This window comes from Pan troglodytes, chromosome 14 (assembly GCF_028858775.2).
Source record: "Pan troglodytes isolate AG18354 chromosome 14, NHGRI_mPanTro3-v2.0_pri, whole genome shotgun sequence".
Classification (NCBI taxonomy): domain Eukaryota; kingdom Metazoa; phylum Chordata; class Mammalia; order Primates; family Hominidae; genus Pan; species Pan troglodytes.
The window spans coordinates 98,676,488-98,698,492 of record NC_072412.2 but is presented as its reverse complement, the minus strand read 5'-3'; the positions used below and the strand labels follow the sequence as shown (position 1 = coordinate 98,698,492).

At 36.2% G+C, this 22,005-nt stretch overlaps 1 long non-coding RNA gene across 1 annotated transcript in view; it reads left to right on the top strand.

The window, feature by feature from the left end:
- The first annotated feature begins 254 nt into the window (after positions 1-254).
- LOC129136736 (uncharacterized) overlaps positions 255-22,005 on the top strand; it is a 34,238-nt gene continuing 12,487 nt past the window's right edge. Inside the window, exon 1 of the long non-coding RNA XR_008538690.2 lies at positions 255-321. This is a non-coding gene — a long non-coding RNA (uncharacterized LOC129136736). The remainder of the gene's footprint in view (positions 322-22,005) is intronic.

Sequence of the window (22,005 nt, the reverse complement as noted above, 5' to 3'; positions counted from 1 at the left end):
GATAACCACAATTTTGCACCGTTCAACATTTATAAATAACTACTGGCTAAATCAAGGGAGCAATTTCTGCTCCTATTGTGTCTTGCATGTGAAGTATACATGTTATCTCAACATCAAAGTGTGTGTAGTACTACCAAAGGAAGGAATATGATGATAGAAACATTTTGAGCCACAAGTTATCAGCAGATCACTTAGTGGTATGGCAGTGTTCCAACCAGGCATAGTTTCTTTTGTGATGCAAACAAAGGTTGTTCTTTCGCCTGTGTTTGAAATCCAACCTGATATACATGATTTGTTCCACTAGGCTACTGGCTGATTTAAGTAGGTACATATTTCTTTTAATTAATATTGTGAATATATAAATTACAAATACATTATATATTTGTATATATTACTATATATTACATATATTACTGTGAAAAAATATATATAATAGTCTAAAAGTTTGTGCTGCCCCAAATTTATGTATTGATATTCTAACCCCCAAGGTGATGGAATTAGGAGATAAGGTCTTTGGGCAGTGCTGTGTTCTGAATGTTTGTGTTTCTCCAGAATTCAGATGCTGAAATCTAATCCCCAATGAGTTGGTATTAAGAGGTGAAGGCTTTGGGACGTGACAAGGTCATGAGGGTGGACCCCTCATTAATTGGATTTGTGCTCTTAAAAAGAGGCCAAGAGAGATTATTTGCTGCTTTTACCATGTGAGCAAGAAGCACCATCTTAGAAGTAGAGAGTGGGCCCTCACTAGACACTGAATCTGCTGACACCTTGAACTTGGACTTCCTAACTTCGAGAACACTGAGAAATAAATTAATAAATTTCTGTTGTTTATAAATTACCCAGTCCAAGGTATTTTGTTCTAGCAGCCTGAATGGACTAAAATAACACACACACATACACACACACACACATTTACTTGTTTTTTTAAACCAATGACTTGGAGGTAATGGTACTTTTCTGACTGTATTCAGAAATCTAGTTGGTGAGTGGTTGGGGATAGATTTCTCTGTATTAATCAAATATTGATGATTACTTGCTAAATTATCCTTTTTCATATTTATATTTTGATGTTTCAAGCTGGAAATTAGCAAACACTAGCTTCCATTAGTTAAAATGTTCCTGCTGATGGCCTAGGTTACAGCAGTTTAACTCTCCAGCAAATGTACTCAACCCAAAATGGTTTAAGCACATACTTTTTTGGATGGATTCTTGATCGGACCGACATTTGAACTTGAGTGAGATCTCAGATGCTGAAACTGTAATTTTTCTAACCTGAAGCCCCTTTACAAACAATGGTTTTTACTTCTGATTTATTTTTCTCTGTTTTAATTTGTACACATAGTTTTCCAGCTTTCATTGCCACTACTAATGTGGTGAGAAGTTGCTCGAGGCACAGGCTGCAGATCATTGAATAATGTAATTATAGTCTGTTGGCTGGGCTCTTAACTCCTACTGAACAGAGCCTCCCAAAAGTGATGACTCACAGCTATAGTGCAGCACAGAGGACTATAGAAGGGTCACAATTTGATCTTAGTATTTGTGAAATACAAAATATTTTACTTCTTAGTATGGTTAGTATTTGAGCTAAGGCCTCTTATTCTCCAGTAAAAATTCTTAGTATTTGAACTTAGATTTGTGATGAAACTCAAATTTGATAAGTTCTATAAATAAGAATTAGAGAAGAAGTGAAAAATTGTAGAGCTACAATGTGGTGTCTCATATTCTGGTATCATATAATTGTTTAGATAATTATAAAGCACCAAAGAATATTTTGATAATGAAAGGATATTTTGGATAAAAATATATTCTCCAGAAATTCTTGGTAAATTTTATGGCAATCATAAATGTTCTTTTGTAGTAGCTTGGATATATATTGGCAAGACTGATTCTGAATTCTACTCTCTTTCTTTAAATATTAAATGGGTATTTACTGTGTGCAAAATTTTACATATTATATAATGATTTTTCTGCTTCTTAGGGATGAGCTAAGCTTTATATTATTTTCCAATTGCTTTTTCCAATCATCATCTATATATGAAACTATATGGGATAAGCTATAAACTATAAACAAAGAAATGTATCCATGTAAGAAGTTGAAATGGGTAGCCTTTTGGGAGAATAGGGTAAATTACAATATTTATAAGTATATAAATATACATAAGTTACATCATAAGTGGCCTACTTTAAAGTAAGTCCCATATAAGCATGCCTAAGTGTCCTGTAAGGATAACTCACCTACAGGGACTAGTCAATATTAATGACTGTAATAAAATTAAATCTAATTACTAGAGAATCAAGAGTTAACTTTGATTTAAAAGACATTTTTCCTGTTATTCGGTGCCATAGATATTTTAATCTCCAATCCAACACACTACCTACTAGCACACAAAAGTAGAAATCAGAAGGGCCATGTTGTGTGTACCACTTCTTCAGTGTTCCTTAGGTGTCCTCCTGTTTGGTGGAAAACTTTTTTTTTTACTGATCTTCCACAATACATTTCTGTGGAGATACATTTGTATATACATATCAACTTTTATACTATAGTCTTTTTATCAGTTAACTTTCTAGTCCTTTTTATCAGTTTTTCATTCCTTCCTGTGTTGGAAGCATGCACCGTGATGTTTAGTGTGCCACTGATATGAATCTAGTCTGCTACTTGTCTGTTAATAACAATATTTTAGGGATAATGACTTGACTGAAAAGAGACAAAAAACAGCATGAATAGGAATCTCAAAATATTCTTAACTTAAAAAAATATTGATATAGTTTGGATTACTTATGCAGGCCAATGGATTTACATGTGATAACTTCTAAGAAATTCTTTGATTCAAACTACCCAATGAGTTGCTAATTGTGTGCTTTAAAAAAGCATAGCGTAATCTAGGAATTATTAGGCTGAGTGAACGTAGCTAGAATAGCTTCAGAGTTGATTTTAACACCTTACACTTCTAGGGTTGTAATAGAAAAAGGTGAATTGAGAACATTTAAAGAACATGATTTGAATGAGATCATCTAAGAATGGTTCAAAGAAAATCAGACAGCATTGGGTGGTGATTGTAGAGAGAAAGAATGAAATAAAGTTTAGACTATAAAATAGACCTCGAAGTGGATAGCTACTCTACCCCTTAGTAATTTGAGGTTGAAATCTAAAGGACTTTAAAATTTGGAGGTCTGCTTTAATAGCATCAGTCCAATATAATTTAAAGGAAAGGGAATAGATAAAATTTGTAATTTTTTTTTTAATAATCAGGAAGCTAGACTGGAATAAGCAATGCATGAGTCCTCTTTATTTTAGGTGCAGGATACGCTGATCAGGAGGGAAGAGTGTGAGATTCAGGAAAGAATTAGGTCTTCTCAAGAAGCTTGTGTATTTTTTTTTTTTTGAGGTGGAGTCTCACTCTTTCACCCAGGCTGGAGTGCAGCAATTTTGGCTCACTGCAACCTCTGCCTCCTGGGTTCAAGAGATTCTCCTGCCTCAGCCTCCCAAGTAGCTGGGACTACAGGCGCCCACCACCATGCCCAGCTAATTTTTTGTATTTTTAGTAGAGATGGGTATTCACGGTGTTAGTCAGGATGGTCTGGATCTTCTGACCTCGTGATCCGCCCGCCTTGGCCTCCTAAAGTGCTGGGATTACAGGTGTGAGCCACTGCGCCCAGCCATCTTATTTTCTTAAAATGAAACAAGTAAATGTCCTTGGGGAAAGTTTTTCTATCTTAAAAATCATTATTCATCAATATAATCTCCGCCTGCATGGCTCAGTACATAAAATTGGGGGCTTTATTTTTTTATTTCAGTTCTTTTATCTCTGAGAACATTCCTTCTTTCAGGGATTCACAGATTCTGATTTTCTGTGAAATATATCATCATCCATGCCAGTTTCATGTGTTTGCCTGCTTTGGCAGTAGGAAGTCATCATCAGCTTCTCAGAGGTATCCATGTGCCCCTTACAGAACCCTGCTGTGTAGGACACAGATATCTCTGAGATTATCCAAGCTAAAATAACTAATTATTTTCATTAATTGACCTCCTGCTTTTATCTGTTTCTTAAGAAATTCAAGAAAGCTTTATTATGGCTTCTCAATCTTTTGTGACCAACTATCTCATAGAATGATTATTCTCAATCTACAGACACATTTGAATCACCTGGAAGACTTAAAAAAAAAAATGTTTCCTGGGTCCCATGCCCAGAAATTCTGAATGAATTTGTATGTGGGGAGGTGGCAAGTGGGGGACAATATTGAATATTTTTAAAAAGCTTCCCTAGATGACTCTAAAGTGCAACCAGGGTGGAGAACCACTGGCTTAAAATGTTATGGAGCTTCACATTTTAATTAGTCATGGTAAATTGACAGCAATTTTGAAAATTAGCATGAAAATGTCTTTCTATGCTACATGTAGTGCTCAGATTTGACTGGGCAGATAAAGAGGAAAAAAAGTGAATGAACCAGTTTATTATATATATCTGAATGGTTAATACCTACCTAAGTCATCTCCAAAGTCATAGTAAAGCTCAGGTAATAAAAGGAACTGTAACTTTTCTTTAGTAAATCCTGTGTAAGTAATTAAATTACTGACTACAGGACAATTAAATACTGACTGCAGAAATTTGATTGTTCAGAAGAACCCAATCTAAGCACAAGTATTGAATCATGTGTGTTGTTCACGAAATATTCATCAATAAAACACAAGCTTCCCAATCCCTTTCTAAGGAATCTGACCTGTTTTAAAATTAGGTCATTGATGCCTCTACTACAGTTATTTTGAGATTTTAAAATAACATATTTTAAACATAAGTAAGTTTCTTGAAATTAGTGTTTTAGTCTAAATTCCCCTCCTTCCAGACCTTATGCAAAATCTATATTCATTTTTAAAATTTAATTAACAAGGATTCCTGCATTATGAAGGGTATCTTTTCCTCTACCTCATCCCATTTCCATTTCCCTTTGATTTTTAAATCAAGATTCAAACCAAGTCTTATTTATTGATGAGCTAAATAAACTGTTCTCTAGCAAAGAGGATGCTTTCTAATTAGCTGTAGGATATAATTAGCACATTCTCTGGGCCAGTAAGAATTGGATTTGCCAGATGCCAGCATCTGACAATCCGAGCAATATTAATGATAACAGGCAGAAGAGTGAATGAAGAATAGCAAAAAGAGAATGTCCTTACTTCAAGGGGATGAGGCTGTCAGCATTTAAGTGTGAAAATTTCTGACAACTTAGTCACTTGTGCTATTAAATATGTTAAAGATTCCATTTTTAATATGCAAGTCTGTTAGAGCAAAAGGAACCGTGGAGGATTCTGCATCAATAACCATGTATTATGGCAATTAGTCCATGAAGTGCAAAGCTGCCATAGATATAAAGCATCTTAGCTGAAAACCAGAATCTTGGCTCTACGTCAAAGTTTAATTTTTGATAAAAGCCTACAGTTGGCTTCAGAATTTGTCTAGCACCAGGGCACCATGATAAAATTATATTATTTCTTATGAAGAAACCAGACCATGAAATACTTTAACTCTATCTCATTTTCATGAAGTTCCAATTTATCTAATCCAATTGCAGACACATGTATGTGGACCCCAATGAAGATCTAAGAGCTTTTTGTGCTATTTTTAAGGTCCAAAAATAGAAAGCAGCATATTAGATTTGATTCTGAAATAAAAATACGTTACTTACAAATAGAACAAAAAGTTTCATGTTTGACTAAATCCTTTCAGAAATCTCTTGGGAGCGGAGATGTGATATAAAAAGGGGCATTGCAATTTTACATGAAACAATCCCTAAGGCCCTTCACATCCATTTTACTTGATCTTTTTATCACAAATGGGGAAGTAATAGTTATTATGAATCCTTCAAAATATTCAGAGTTGCCTAGCATTCAAAGTAGAATAGCAGTATCAAAATGTGTAGGAAGCTTTATTAACTCCACCCCTACTAATATGAAATCTATAAAAATGCATTTATTCAATTCACATCATGTAATTCGTGAATTCTGGATAATCATGAGGTTTTGTCCATATATATATAAACTTCAGTTAGAAGCACTGTAATGTAGGCAATCATAATTCCAGTATTCTGCATAATGAACTAAGGATTATTCAAATGGAAAAATTTGAAAGTGATTCAACATAAAAAATGATTGAAAGAATTTACAATGTTTGTCTTGGGGAAGAAAAGACTAGTTAGACCATAATAGCCATCTTCAAATATTTAAAGGACTTCGCATGGAAGGAGTAGTGAGTGCTAAGGCACAGCTAAGAGCAGTAGTGAAAGTTTGAAGCAAGGATCTGAGACTCAGAATGAACTATCTGATCTAACGAAGATGGGGTTGAAACATAGATTGCTTGAATACGTTTCCTGATGTCTTCATTTACTAGTTGTGTGAGCTTGGAAAGCTACTTTACCTCTCTATGCCTCAAGTATGTATAACCATAAAATGGGGCTGGACTTGCTAGCTAGTGGAGTCTCTGGGAGGCTCAGAGTTATTACTGCATGGTGGACAGAACTTTTGCCTAGCATATGATCAGTACACAGTAGGTGTTCCTATCTTTTATTATCATGCAATTTCATTCGACTACCTTAAAAATGAGAAAACGTCATTCTAGAGAATTTAGGGATTGTCCAAAGAACACCCTCCACTTTCTACAACTGTGTCCCGTTATTTTGTATATTAGTGTTATGGCGTGAATTATGTCCCTCAAAAGATACACAAAGTCCTTACTCTCAAGATCTAGGAATGTGTTCTTATCAGAAATAAGGTCTTTGCAGCTGGGCTCAAATTGAGATGAGGCTGGTGATTAGGGTGAGCCCTAACTCAATATGACTGGTGTCTTTATAAGTAGAAGGAAATTTTGACACAGACTCAGGAGGGGTAAATATCACATAAAGACACAGACATAAGGAGAAGAATGGCATGTGACGATGAAGGCAGAGATTGAAGTGTTGCAGCTGTGAGCCAAGGAATGCAGAAGAATGACTAGCCAACCACCAAAAGCTAGGAAGAGGAAAGGAAATATTCTCTCCTATGCAGAGGGAGTGTGGCCCTACTGACACCTTGATATTGGACTTTTGGCCTCTAGAACAGCGAGAGAATAAATTTTTGTTGTTTTAAGCCATTCAGATTGGGGTAGATGATAATAGCAACCTTAGAAAACTAACACAGGGATATTTAATAAACACCTGAAAAATGAGAACCTTGTTACTGGAAGGATTTGTATAGAGACTAATACATCCATCAGTCAGGAATGTTATGGGTAAAAGCCCCACGCCAGATGGGAAAATATACTAAATCTATTCAGTGCAATGCTTTTTTGTTGAATGCTCAAAATTAGGGATATAATGATGAAGTCATTGGACTTGCCCATAATTATTTCATAGTTTAGATGATTTCTAAAGTTCTTATAAATCTAAAATGCTTTTATTATTTTATGGTGATTAAAGTGTATTAAATGTGGAAAATGAAACAGCTTGTCCAATTGCGAATACATTTAACAATAAAGCCATACAAAAAAGTGCCCAGTAGAATTAGTTTGCTTATAAAGACAGAATTATTGATCCTAAAATAAAATGCTAGGTTATTAAAAATGAATCTATAAATATGATATAACTTTTCTATATAAGAAGATCCCTTCCAATACAAAATTTCATACATGTTATTTTATAAAGTAACATTTACAATATAGTAAAGATGTTTACAATGCACGGACAGTTTATACCTATGCCAACATATTGTTTTACTGTTCATCCTTGTTTAAATAAAAGATTTGCATTTTCAAACTCTGTTAACTGGAAAATTGTTCATATAGTATGGAGAAAACTTCAGAATTTAAGTTTTAGAAAATTAATCATTGTAAATTAAACATGCTTTAACCCATTTCATGTAAATTATTTTACTTTTCAATTTTTAGCATGAAAATTTCAAAATATACACAAAATTAGATAGAATAATGGAATCAATCCCCATGTACCCATCACCCACCCTCAGCAATTATCAACATTGTGAAATATTTTAAATGGTCACTTTGATTATTCAAGGGCTATGGGCCCAACATCAAAATGATAAAACTAATTTTAATAAATTTGTTGATACTTCAACTTCAGTGTTCCCTTACACAGAACAATGATGGACTCATGGTAGACTCCATATTTTCAAATTAATAATATTGATATATTATAATTCAAGTGAGATTTTTATGTCCTTATATTTTTTATTTATCTATTTATTTTAGAGATATGGCCTCTCGCTCTGTCCCCTAGGCTAGTGTGCAGGGGTGTCATCATAGCTCACTGCAGCCTTGAGCTCCTGGCCTCAAGTGATCTTCCTGATCCTCCTGCTTCAGCCTCCCGAGTAGCTGGGACTACAGGCATGAGACACGACACCCAGCTAATTAAATACTTTTTTTTCCTTCAGATATGGGTCTCACTATGTTGCCTAGGATTGTCTCGAGCTCCTGAGCTCAAGTGATCCTCCTGCCTCAGCCTCTCAGGTAGCTGAGACTATAGGTGTGCATCGTTGCACCTTGTTTATTTTTGCTTTTTGACACTGTTATGTAGAAAGTTAGGACAGACTGTAGAAAAGCTGGCATTGTGATTACATTCAAAGATCACTCACAAATAGAATGCAGTCCTTCATCTTAGCAAAATGAAAGACTGTCTTTTTTAGGCAGGCACTTATTCAAAGTATGTTAAAATGATGCAGAACTTTTTTTTAAGAAAAAACTTTATTTTAGGTTCAGGGGTACATACGCAGGTTTGTTATATAGGTAAGTTGTAGGTCATGAGGGTTTGGTGTACAGGTTGTTTCATCACCCAGGTAATAAGCATAGTACCCAATAGGTAGTTTTTTGATCCTGTCCCTCCTCCTACTTTCCACTGTAAAGTAAACCCTGGTGCCTGTTTTTCCCTTGTGTTCATATGTACTCAATGTTTAGCTCCCACTTATAAGTGAGAACATGTAACATTTGGTTTTCTCTTCCTGCATTAGTTCGCTTAGGATAATGACCTCCAGCTCCATCCATGTTGCTGCAAAGGGCACAAACTTATTCTTGTTATGTGGCTGCATAGTATTCCATGGTGTATGTGTACCATAGTTCTTTATCCAGTCTACTGTTGCTGGAAATTTAGGTTGATTCCATGTCTTTGCTATTGCAAGTAGTGCTGTGATAAACATACGTGTGCATGGGTCTTTACGGTAGAATGTTTTTTATTTCTCAGATATATACCCAATAATGGGATTACTGGATTGAATGGTAGTTCTGTTTTAAGTTCTTTTAGAGATCTTCAAACTGCTTTCCACAGTGGTTGAGGTAATTTACATTCCCACCACCAACATATGTTCCCTTTTCTCCCGCCAGCATGTTATTTTTTTTTTAACTGTTCAGTAATAGCCATTCTGACTGGTATAAGATGGAATCTCACTGTGGTTTTGATTTGCATTTCTCTAATTATTAGTGATGATGAGCATTTTTTCATACGCTTGTTGGCTGTGTGTATCTCTTCTTTTGAAAATCGTCTACGTCTTTTGCTCACTTTTTAGTAAGGTTTTTTTTTTTTTTTTGCTTGCAAATTTAAGTTCCTTATAGATTCTATATATTAGACCTTTGTCAGATACATAGTTTGGAAAGATTTTCTCTCATTCTGTAGGCTGTCTGTTTACTCTGATGATAGTTTCTTTTGCTGTGCAAAAGCTGTTTAGTTTAATTAGATCCCATTTGTCAATTTTTGTTTTTGTTGCAATTGCTTTTGGCACCTCTGTCATGAACTCTTCACCAGGACCTATGCATAGAATGGTATTTCCTAGGTTATCTTCCAGGGTAGTCATTGGTAATTTGATAGGAATAGCTTGCATCTATAAGTTGCTTTGAGCAGTATGGTCATTTTAATGATATTGATTATTCATATTCATGAGCTTGGAATGATTTTCTATTTGTTCGTGTTTTCTCTGATTTCCTTGAGCAGTGTTTTGTAATTCTTGGAACAAGACAAAGATGCCCACTGTCATCATTCCTATTCAACATAGTACAGGAAGTCCTAGCCAGAGCAATCAGGCAAGAGAAAGAAATAAAAACCATCCAAATAGAAGAGACAAAGTCAAACTATCTCTCTTCACAAACAATAAGATTTTATACCACAGTCTCTGCCCAAAAGCTCCTGGATCTGTTAGACAACTTCAACAAAGTTTCAAGATACAAAATCAATGTATAAAAATCAGTAACATTTTATACAGTAACAACATCCAAGCTGACAGCCAAATCAAGAATCCAATCCCATTCAGAATAACTACACAAATAATTAAAATACTTAGGAATACAGCTAACTAGGGAGGTTAGCTGTATCTCCATAAGCAGAACTTTTAAAAGGGCCATTATTTTAAAAACCCCTCTTCCCTTCAAAACAATTGTTCGTTAACATTTTTTAAAAAAGTATATGAGTTTCTATGTTTAAAAAAATTATATTGAAAATTTTTCTCTATTATCAAAATTATTTTTCAGTCTGCATAGTTTTCCATTGTATGAACCAATCCTTATTTGGGGATTTCCCTGTTGTTGGCTGTTAATTGTCTTTTCAGATTTTATCTGCTATATAGAAAACTGTATTAGTCCATTTTCATACTGCTATAAAGAACTGCTTGAGAGGGGGTAATTTATAAAGGAAACAGGTTTAATTGACTCACAGTTCAGCATGGCTGGGGAGGCCTCAGGAAGCTTACAATCATGGCAGAAGGCAAAGGGGAAGCAAGGCACCTTCTTCACAAGGCATCAGGAAGGAGAAAGAATGCAGAAGGAACTACCAAACACTTATAAAACCATCGGATCTTGTGAGAACTCACTCACTATCATGAGAACAGCATGGGGGACAACACCCCTATGATTCAATTACCTCCACCTGGCCTCTCATTTGACATGTGGGGATTATGGGAATTACGGGGACTAAAATTCAAGGTGAGATTTTGGGTGAGGACAAAGCCAAACCATATCAAACACTGCTATGAAAGTCTTTATATATAGATCTTTCATTGTATTGCTGATTATTTTCTTAAGATACATTCCTGGAGGTGTAATTATAGGATCATGGACTATTATAAGGCTGCTAAAGCATGATGCTAAATTTCTTTTCAGGAGTGTTATAATACTTTCTCCTCTAACTACCACAACTCTTCAATAGTAAGAGGTATTTTTTAAAAATCTAATTTAAAGAGAAAAATCTATACTTTTTAATGTTTTAGCTCACAGTTTTAGAATACTAGTAAGATAGAACATTTTTCATGTAAGTAGAACATTTGTATTTATAATATGTATTTATTTTTTAAGTTTCTAGGCCATTTTTCTCTTGATGTTTTTTACATTATTGATTTATAAACAACATTTAGATAATAAAGACATTTACCCAAAGTGTTATTCTAAAGATATTTTATGAGTTGAGTTTTTATTTTATTTATTTGCAAATCATGAAATCATTGTATTGCCATCAAATTAGCATTCTATGGAATTACCTGTTCATGTGACTCCTCTGTAGTTCCTATAGTGGGTGGACCCTGAAGCTGCCTACTCAATATCTGTCTCACTCACTCACCCTCCAGCCACAGTACCCCTGCCCCAAGTATGACATCTGAGTGATTGAGTGCCACCTCCCACTCCTGGGACAGCCCTGAAGTGTCTAACTCAATCACAGTTGTCTCATCCTCCTTTCCAGTGATTGCTTCAGGAATCTAGATCTGAGCCAATAAGGACATTGATCTGATAGGAAGAGTTGGTTGTGGAAAGAAAAGTCTCAGGTGAATTAATGTGAGCAAGGGAGATGTGAGTGGGAGTTCACTGGAGGCACTTGGAACTGCTTCCTGAGACTTAGGAGTGGCATACACACTTTGGGAGGCCAAGGCGGGAGGACTGCCTGAGGTCAGGAGTTCGCGACCAGCCTGGGCAACACGGTGAAACCCTGTCTCTACTAAAATACAAAAAATTAGCCAGGTGTGGCAGCGTGCGCCTGTAGTCCCAGCGACTTGGCAGGCTGAGGCAGGAGAATTGCTTGAACCCAGGAGGCAGAGGTTGCAGTCAGCTGAAATCACGCCACTGCATTCCAGCTTGGGTGACAGAGTAAGACTCTGTCTCAAGAAAAAAAAAAAAAAAAGAGTGGCATACAGGGAGACCATTTCCTTTGCCCTGCATGCTGGACTCTGTGGATGTGAAATCTTCAACAGCAGCAGCTCTTTAACATCCAGTATGAGGATAGAACCAGGAGATAGCAAGGAGCCAGGATGGAGCCTCATGCAGAGTTGTCATCCCCATAGTCCATCTGATAGCTGGACCTCCAGGTACTAATGCATTCCTCAGTGTTTAAGCTTTAGTTGGATTTTCTATTACTTACAAAAGAGTCTTCTAAATAATATTAATACTTATTAATATTACCCATTAAATATCATTCTTATGTTTACCTAGGTATTCAAGGCCAGTCTTATCTCCTACTATTATACTTCCTGATTTATTCCCTGTATACTAGCCATGTTAGAATACTTACTACACCTTCATATTTTGATTGTCTAAAATGTGGTTCCTCAATTATATGTTAAAAAGATTAATTATTCTTGAAGTTCCCATTCCAATCTTACTTCTTTTATAGAGTGGCCCATGATTACTTTAGCTGGAAGTAGTCATATGCACCTTTAAATTATGATACCATTAATTATGTTTTTTTATTCATTCATTTTCTTTTTTATTCAATGCCTGTTGTTTGTCCCTTGAGGACAATAGTATCCTTTTATTTTTACATCTCATATAATGTTTAGCAACAAGTCACCTATGTATTATTTTTCTACTTGTCAAGGATTTCCATACATTTAAAAAACTTTCTGTGATATGAGTGTAGCTGCTTTCTAGCTTCTGCTCTAGTTCTTAACATTATAATTTCTTTCAATTAGTTAACTCATTCATTCATTCATTCTTCATTCATTCATTCATTCATTCAATAAATAGTTACCAACAGGCCATGATGTACTAGCTATTTAGCTGTGTGCTAAGTATCCAAAATGAATAAGGCACCATTTCTTCTCTTAAGGAGCTCACAGTGTAATAAGTGAGGCAAATGCGTAAACTGCTAATGTAAGAAACCCTGAAGTCTATGCTATTCCGCCTCACTGTTCAGGGCCGCTAATCTATCATAAATTACCGCTTTAAACCTATTGGTTTTTCTTTCTTTTTCCTCCCAATATATTTATGTCGGTAACTATTAAACTTACATCTATAGCCCTGACCTCTCTCCTGAACTCCAGACACAAATAGCCTATTCAACATTTCCAACTGGATGTCCAATAGACACTAATCATTTCCAATTAGAACTCCTGAATCCTCATTCTCCCAACCCCAAACCTGCCTCTTTCTAGTCTTTTGCATCTCAGTAAATAGTAATTTTACTAATTCAGTTGCTAAGGCCAAATATCAAGCAACTTTGACTTCTCTCTTTCTTGTATGTGTTGTATCTAGGAAGCAAATCATGTTGACTTTACTTTCAGAGTATATTATGGTCTTTATCACCACAATGCTCATCCAGTCCTGGACTGAGACTAAAGCACTCCACGTTTCCTGCTTCAACTCCTGATGCCCATGGTCTTTTCTCTACCCAAAGACCAAAGAAGTTCATTAAAAAAAAAAAAAGGTCAAATTACTTTTCAGCTTGAAAAGTTTAACTGCTTTCTATTTCCTTCAAAATATAATCCAAGATTCTTAACTCACTTGAAAGGTCCTAATCTGACCTCATGTTATCATCGGATCTCATTTTCTTACTCTTTGCATGCTGCTTCAGCTCCAGAAACTGGCCTCCTTGCTCATCCTTGAACAGAGCAAGTCCAGGCCTTTGCTGGAGCCATCTTCCTGGAACAATTTCCTGAGATCTGTGCAACTTACTTTCTAGCTTTATTCAGATCTCAGCACAAATATCAGCGGATTACATATGTCCATGACCATCCTGTCTAAAACAGCATCTCTCCTCCCTCCTGATCAATATATTCTGCTTTATCCTCCTGAGCAGTTATCATCAATTGAAGGGTATATATAATTTTTAAATTTTTCTGTATTCTCTTATAAAAAATATAAGCTCCGTAAGAATAGAGGCTGTTATGGTGAAACCATCCTTATAAACTTTATAAAATTGATCAGGAGGAAGGGAGGGAGAGAAAAGAAAATAAGCCAAGCTTGCAGCCCACTCAGCATTGATCTTTAGGCAGCTGGCTCTCTGACCTGCGTCCTCTGAGCTGTTTGGTCTTCATAGCTGTTTGATTCTATTGCCTCGGAATCATGTAGCCCTGTTAGAAGATTAGAGTTCTCCATAACTGTTTTGCAGATAACAACTTGAACGTTATAAATTATGAAGTTTTCCATTTGAAATAGTCTTTCAAGGCCTATGCACCAGTGAAACTACTGACGTCAGCTGGTCTGAAGGATGCCATGAGAATCTGACTCACTAAAGAATGAAGTTTCCACATCCTGATGATTTCATCCCTCTTTCCCCAACCAGCGACCTCAATTTTCCAGCCTTTCGTCCTCTATGATTACCCCAGCCCCTCTGGGAGATGGATTTGAGGGTCTCCTCCCATCTCCTTGGTTGACTCCTGTGATCGTTAAACTCTATCTCTGATGCATCCCTGCTGTCTGAGGGTGTTGGTCTGTTCCTGAGCAGTGGGTGTATGGACCTGTTGGTCCTACAGCCATGACTACTTCTATGAGTCAACTTGGCTTGGCTATAGCAAGCAGTTTTTTAATTAAACATGAGTCTATGTATTACTATGAAGATTTTTTAAAGATCTTGTTAACGTCTATATTTAATTCACTTTAAGTAACAGAGACTATTCTTGATAATCTATGCAGGCCTCATCTAATCCATTGCAAGTTCTTAAGAGCAAAACTGAGGTTTCCCTGAGGAGGAAGAAATTCTACATGTGGACTTCAGCATCAGATTCTCCTCTAGAGTTTCCAGCCTGTCAGCTTATTATAAATAAATTATATTTATATTAATTTATACTTATATAAATTAATACCCTCAAATTACACATGAATATCAATTATATATATTTATATAAATCTCTGTGTGTGTGTCTCTCCATCCTCGTGCTTCTCTGCTGGATCCCTGATACACACACTGTGCTGCTCTTCACTATATGCTATGCCCCAGCATTGACCTGCAGTGACTGTATCAAAGTGGCCCTGTTGCCTTCCAGTTGGAGTTAGCTAGTGGGAAACATTAACAGGAAATTAAGAGATTGGGGCAAGGCCCTATTTATTCACCAGATTTCCTTCCGGCTCGTTACTGCAAGTTGACTGTGAGACTCTGCTGAAGGCTACGTCTCTTGTGAGGCAGCCCTTTTCCTGCATCTACTCCCTGTGAGTTTCAGTAACTTCTCCCGCCCACTGTCCCTTCAAATCTAGAAATATTAACTGCTTTCCACTATTGCTAGCCATACAGCATTATACTATCCTTTGCTGGTTTCCCTAAAACCCACTAGCATCTTTGTAAATAAACCTTTTTATTATGCTCTCCTCTCTTAACTCTGTTTAGGTATGCCATGTGCTTCCTGCTGGGGCCATACATAAAATAGGAATTTTGTCTTTCTTTCTCTTTCTTTCTTTCCTTTTCTTTCCTTCTTTCTTTCTTTTCTTTCTTTCTTTCTGTGCTGTCAGTATCTAGCATAGTAGGATCTCTGTAAATATTTGCTGAATTGATAACCAAATGAGCATGTAGACTTCATTTTGCTCACTAGCTCGTAGCTATCTGGTACTATCTCAGAAACAGCCTATGCTTAGTCTTGCATACCCCACCTATAACGTCTCTCCTCCTTTCCTCAAATTGTTTCCCAACCACTGAGATCTAGTTTAACTTTGAACTTATTGAAGAAACGCTCCCAGTTATTCTCAGCAGCAGTTATTCTTTTATTTATTTATTTATTTATTATTGTTATACTTTAAGTTTTAGGGTACATGTGCACATTGTGCAGGTTAGTTACATATGTATACATGTGCCATGCTGGTGTGCTGCACCCATTAACTCGTCATTTAGCATTAGGTATAGCTCCTAATGCTATCCCTCCCCCCTCACCCCACCCCACAACAGTCCCCAGAGTGTGACGTTCCCCTTCCTGTGTCCATGTGTTCTCATTGTTCAATTCCCACCTATGAGTGAGAACATGTGGTGTTTGGTTTTTTGTCCTTGCGATAGTTTACTGAGAATGATGATTTCCAATTTCATCCATGTCCCTACAAAGGACATGAACTCATCATTTTTTATGGCTGCATAGTATTCCATGGTGTATATGTGCCACATTTTCGTAATCCAGTCTATCATTGTTGGACATTTGGGTTGGTTCCAAGTCTTTGCTATTGTGAATAGTGCCGCAATAAATATACGTGTGCATGCGTCTTGATAGCAGCATGATTTATAGTCCTTTGGGTATATACCCAGTAATGGGATGGCTGGGTCAAATGGTATTTCTAGTTCTAGATCTCTGAGGAATCGCCACGCTGACTTCCACAATAGTTGAACTAGTTTACAGTCCCACCAACAGTGTGAAAGTGTTCCTATTTCTCCACATCCTCTCCAGCACCTGTTGTTTCCTGACTTTTTAATGATTGCCATTCTAACTGGTGTGAGATGGTATCTCATTGTGGTTTTGATTTGCATTTCTCTGATGGCCAGTGATGGTGAGCATTTTTTCATGTGTTTTTTGGCTGCATAAATGTCTTCTTTTGAGAAGCGTCTGTTCATGTCCTTTGCCCACTTTTTGATGGGGTTGTTTTTTTTTTGTAAATTTGTTTGAGTTCATTGCAGATTCTGGATATTAGCCCTTTGTCAGATGAGTAGGTTGTGAAAATTTTCTCCCATTTGGTAGGTTGCTTGTTCACTCTGATGGTAGTGTCTTTTGTTGTGCAGAAGCTCTTTAGTTTAATTAGATCCCATTTGTCAATTTTGGCTTTTGTTGCCATTGCTTTTGGTGTTTTAGACATGAAGTCCTTGCCCATGCCTATGTCCTGAATGGTATTGCCTAGGTTTTCTTCTAGGGTTTTTATGGTTTTAGGTCTAACGTTTAAGTCTTTAATCCATCTTGAATTGATTTTTGTATAAGGTGTAAGGAAAGGACCCAGTTTCAGCTTTCTACATATGGCTAGCCAGTTTTCCCAGCACCATTTATTAAATAGGGAATCCTTTCCCCATTGCTTGTTTTTCTCAGGATTGTCAAAGATCAGATAGTTGTAGATATGCGGCGTTATTTCTGAGGGCTCTGATCTGTTCCATTGATCTATATCTCTGTTTTGGTACCAGTACCATGCTGTTTTGGTTACTGTAGCCTTGTAGTATAGTTTGAAGTCACGTAGCGTGATGCCTCCAGCTTTGTTCTTTTGGCTTAGGATTGACTTGGTGATGCGGGCTCTTTTTTGGTTCCATATGAACTTTAAAGTAGTTTTTTCCAATTCTGTGAAGAAAGTCATTGGTAGCTTGATGGGGATGGCATTGAATCTATAAATTACCTTGGGCAGTATGGCCATTTTCACGATATTTATTCTTCCTACCTATGAGTATGGAATGTTCTTCCATTTGTTTGTATCCTCTTTTATTTCATTGAGCAGTGGTTTGTAGTTCTCCTTGAAGAGGTCCTTCACATCCCTTGTAAGTTGGATTCCTAGGTATTTTATTCTCTTTGAAGCAATTGTGAATGGGAGTTCACTCATGATTTGGCTCTCTGTTTGTCTGTTATTAGTGTATAAGAATGCTTGTGATTTTTGCACATTGATTTTGTATCCTGAGACTTTGCTGAAGTTGCTTATCAGCTTAAGGAGATTTTGGGCTGATACAATGGGGTTTTCTAGATATACAATCATGTCGTCTGCAAACAGGGACAATTTGATTTCCTGTTTTCCTAATTGAATACCCTTTATTTCCTTCTCCTGCCTAATTGCCCTGGCCAGAACTTCCAACACTATGTTGAATAGGAGTGGTGAGAGAGGGCATCCCTGTCTTGTGCCAGTTTTCAAAGGGAATGCTTCCAGTTTTTGCCCATTCAGTATGATATTGGCTGTGGGTCTGTCTTAGATAGCTCTTATTATTTTGAGATACGTCTCATCAATACCTAATTTATTGAGAGTTTTTAGCATGAAGTGTTGTTGGATTTTGTCAAAGGCCTTTTCTGCATCTATTGAGATAATCATGTGGTTTCTGTCTTTGGTTCTGTTTATATGCTGGATTACATTCATTGATTTGTGTATATTGAACCAGCCTTGCATCCCAGGGATGAAGCCCACTTGATCATGATGGATAAGCTTTTTGATGTGCTTCTCAGCAGCAGTTATTCTTCCATCTCTTCTGATTTCTCATCGAAAGCAAAGTCAGCCCATAAAACAGAATTTAGTGCTTAATCATGCCTAGTCTTGCACTATTAGTTTTTGTTTGCAGGGACTTGTTCTATCCTCCCTAAATGACTGTAAGTTCATTGAGGGCAATAACCAGTTCTCATTCATGTATTTTATAAAACTTGAATAACGCTGATTGTTCTTTCAAAATGGATTAGAGTAACATACATAGATGTCATTTCTAAGTGTTGAAATTTTCCCCGATCATTTATCAAGGTAATTTATTCTTTTCTTTTGTAATGAGAATTTAAAAATCTTCTATCTCTTGAATATACATTTTTCTAATTTATATTCAAGAACTAAATTTTATATTAGAATCTAATACTGCATTAAACATTTTTATTAAGGCCAACTGAAGTCTTACCTGTAGTTACACATCTTTCTGTAGTAATCAAAAAAAAAAAAAAAAAAAACAAAGAGGAATGAATAGAGTGAATTGATGGCATTGACTAACAGCAAAGATAAATTGCACTGTCTCTCCTTTACTATGCGAACTATTATTTTATGAACATAAGAGACTACATGGCCTGAAGCTTAAAGGGCTGTAATCTAGATTTCTGATTTGAGCTGAGCCACTAAATTTTGATGTGATCCTCAAAAAGTCATTTAATCTTTTCTGTGTTTCCATTAATTTAGCAAGAGAGCATAAATATCTCTCAAAGCAAGAATCTGTTATACAAAGAAAAAAAACCTACTATGAGTTAACAAATCTATTTCATTAATCTTTTAATAAAATTAAAGCCTTTAATAGCTAACAATTATAGCATTAAAATGGTGTTGTCAGAATTTAACAGATAAACAAAATAGGCATTCTTAAATGTAAGCTCACATTCACACTGAGTAAATAAGGCTAGGAAAAAAAATGCCCTTCTTGTTCATAGTCTAATTTTTTCCACTGTGAATAATATAATCCCTTCTCCCTCAAAATCATCAGAAGGACTAAGTGCTACAGGCTGATTTGTTCTTTGCAACATGCTTTGAAGGAGAGCAAATGTGCTTTGTCAATTAGCTAGTTACTGCCTCTTTCCTTTTAAAAAGACCATCTTGGTCTGATTAGAAAACTAGAGAAAAGAAACTTTAATGGCAAGATGAGGACATTAACACCAATGTTGTAGAGAACCAAATGGAAAGCATTAGAATGCATTATTAATTGCTCAATCTGGAAAAAATATGGTAATTACTATGAGACTAGCAGAAAAAACAGACCGAATTGTCTACTGTGTCTCCTCAAGTTCTGTGATCTTATCTAACTCTCTCAGAGTAATAAAAATGTGAATGATACTTTCCGAGAAACTTGGAGGCATCCATATCTATGATGCTTGAATCACCAAGGCTTTCAGAAAACAGCACACAAATTCTCGACCTTGGCCACATAGCGTACAAACTTCACACACCTGGCCTCATCCCTTATAATTTAATGCACAATTAAGTCGAACCTAGTGAAAATCTAAATTATGCATTTGAATACTGATATAGCTGTTTGAAAGTACACTCAAATCAGTTATATTTCTACCTGACAGTCTAACTTGATACCAATATTTCCACACCCATCCTATTTCTTTTTCCCTGTTTGTCAATATAAGAATTTTAAAACTATCAGAAAAAGACTGTATATTTCTGAACTCTGCATTTCTATCTCAAGGGCTTGAAATGTCTTTCTGAAGATCTTACATCATTATCCTATTAGATGTCATTTAACTAAATGGGTGGACCACTAACATGTTTTGCAACATTTCCACGTGCAAAATATTTAAGATGTCCAAAGAAGACATTATCAAGCACTAAACTTCAAATGCAAATTTCTCCTTGTAGTTTCTTCCACACAAAGCAATCTTTTTCAGTAGTATGTTAGCACATTTTTCTATATGAAGACGAAAAGCTAAATTGTTGGAAACTAACTGATGTTGGGAAAAACAGGGAAACAGGGAGTGTATCTTACTGGGATAAGAGAAAACGTTATTTAAATTTTGGTAAAAGAGATCACCAAATTCACTTTATTTCTAGAGCTATCCAAAATAACAATATCTACAGTTTGAGAGAGAGGTTGACTTTGGAATGAAAGGTAAGAAAAGAGAAGAGGAAGAAAACAAATAGATAAGTCCCATAATCTTGGCAGGTCCACAGAGTGATATGGAAAATTCTCCTGAGCTGTAGGGCTTTTAGGCTGACAGCCCTGATATGTCATCCTTCCTGAGTATACACATCCTAATTGGAAATGTGGCATTTTATGCATACGCACGCATGCAGTCAGCATAAAAGGGCAATCCATGTCTTAGAAAAGATTCATCTTACAGAGATAATATGCGTAGGGACGAAGTTGAGAAAATCACACCACAAATCACCTTTTTGTAGTTCTATGAGAAAGAAAACTTTCTAATATTATCTACTGAGACTGAAGAATTTTTGTCCCCTTCCCCATTATTTACCTTTAATACCCATCACTTTATTAGATGAACAAATATACTTTTGAGAAATATATAAAATTAGTTTTATTCTAAAATGGTTCTTGTCCACTGACATATTGTGTTATGTCTTTTCAGTACAGCATGTTTTACTTCCCATTCCTTTTCCATATTGTTTTTGCACAAAGAAAGCTGCAATGTGCTGTGAAAGAACAAAATTAACACCCTATCCCGGTGACTTTGTTCACTGTCCAGAATGGCATCTTTGCTTCCATCTATGAAAGGGGTGGCTTTGGCATCAGACAAGCTGCTGGGAAAAACTGCAGAGTAGGTGACGGTGTTAGGCTGTTTTTGTGTTACTATAAAGAAATACCTGAGACTGGGTAATGTAAGAAGAAAAGAGGTTTAATTGGCTCATGGTTCTGCAGGCTGTACAAACAAGGCACCAACATCTGCTTGCCTTCTGGTAAGGGCTTCAGGAAGCTTACAACCATGGCAGAAGGTGAAAGGGAACAAGTGAGTCACATAGTAAGAGCGAGAGCGAGAGAAAGGGGTTGAGGGGAGGTCCCAGACTTTTGAACAATTAGATTTCATGTAAACTAACTGGCAAGAACTGTCTTATCACCAAGGGAATGGTTCAAAGCCATTCCTGAGGGATCCACCCCCGTGATCCAATCACCTCCTGCCAGGTCCTACCTCTAACATTAGGAATCACATTTCAGCATGAGAGCTGGAGGGGACACATATCAAAACTTTATCAGTAACCAATGGGCTGGATGGTGAAGTCCTGACATTTTACCAGAATCTTCTTGTACAAATGTAGTTACGGCCAAAACCTTTAGTAGGTTTTCTTTTATCCAAGCTACATTGCCCCAAATAGATGGCCAATTATGGTAGGAGGAATAGGGCTTTTGGTTGTAATGTATGCCTGTTCCAATGGTCTTTCCCTTAACACCAATGCTGCCACCAGTAATTCACTTTAAATAATTTGAGAATCATCCCATTGTGTAAGACTTAGTTTCAATTGAATTGAAGATGTGTCCTTTAAGTAGAATACTTTTAAGAAATGTGATTTTAGTATTATGTTCTGGGCTCTGGTCATGAGTGCTGCTTTATGAGAAAAGATAAGGTGGAAGTTTAAAAACAAAACAATTACTCTAAAAGCAAAATTATGAACCATCTGGAGAAAGTTTAGTAATATAGGAAAACAATGA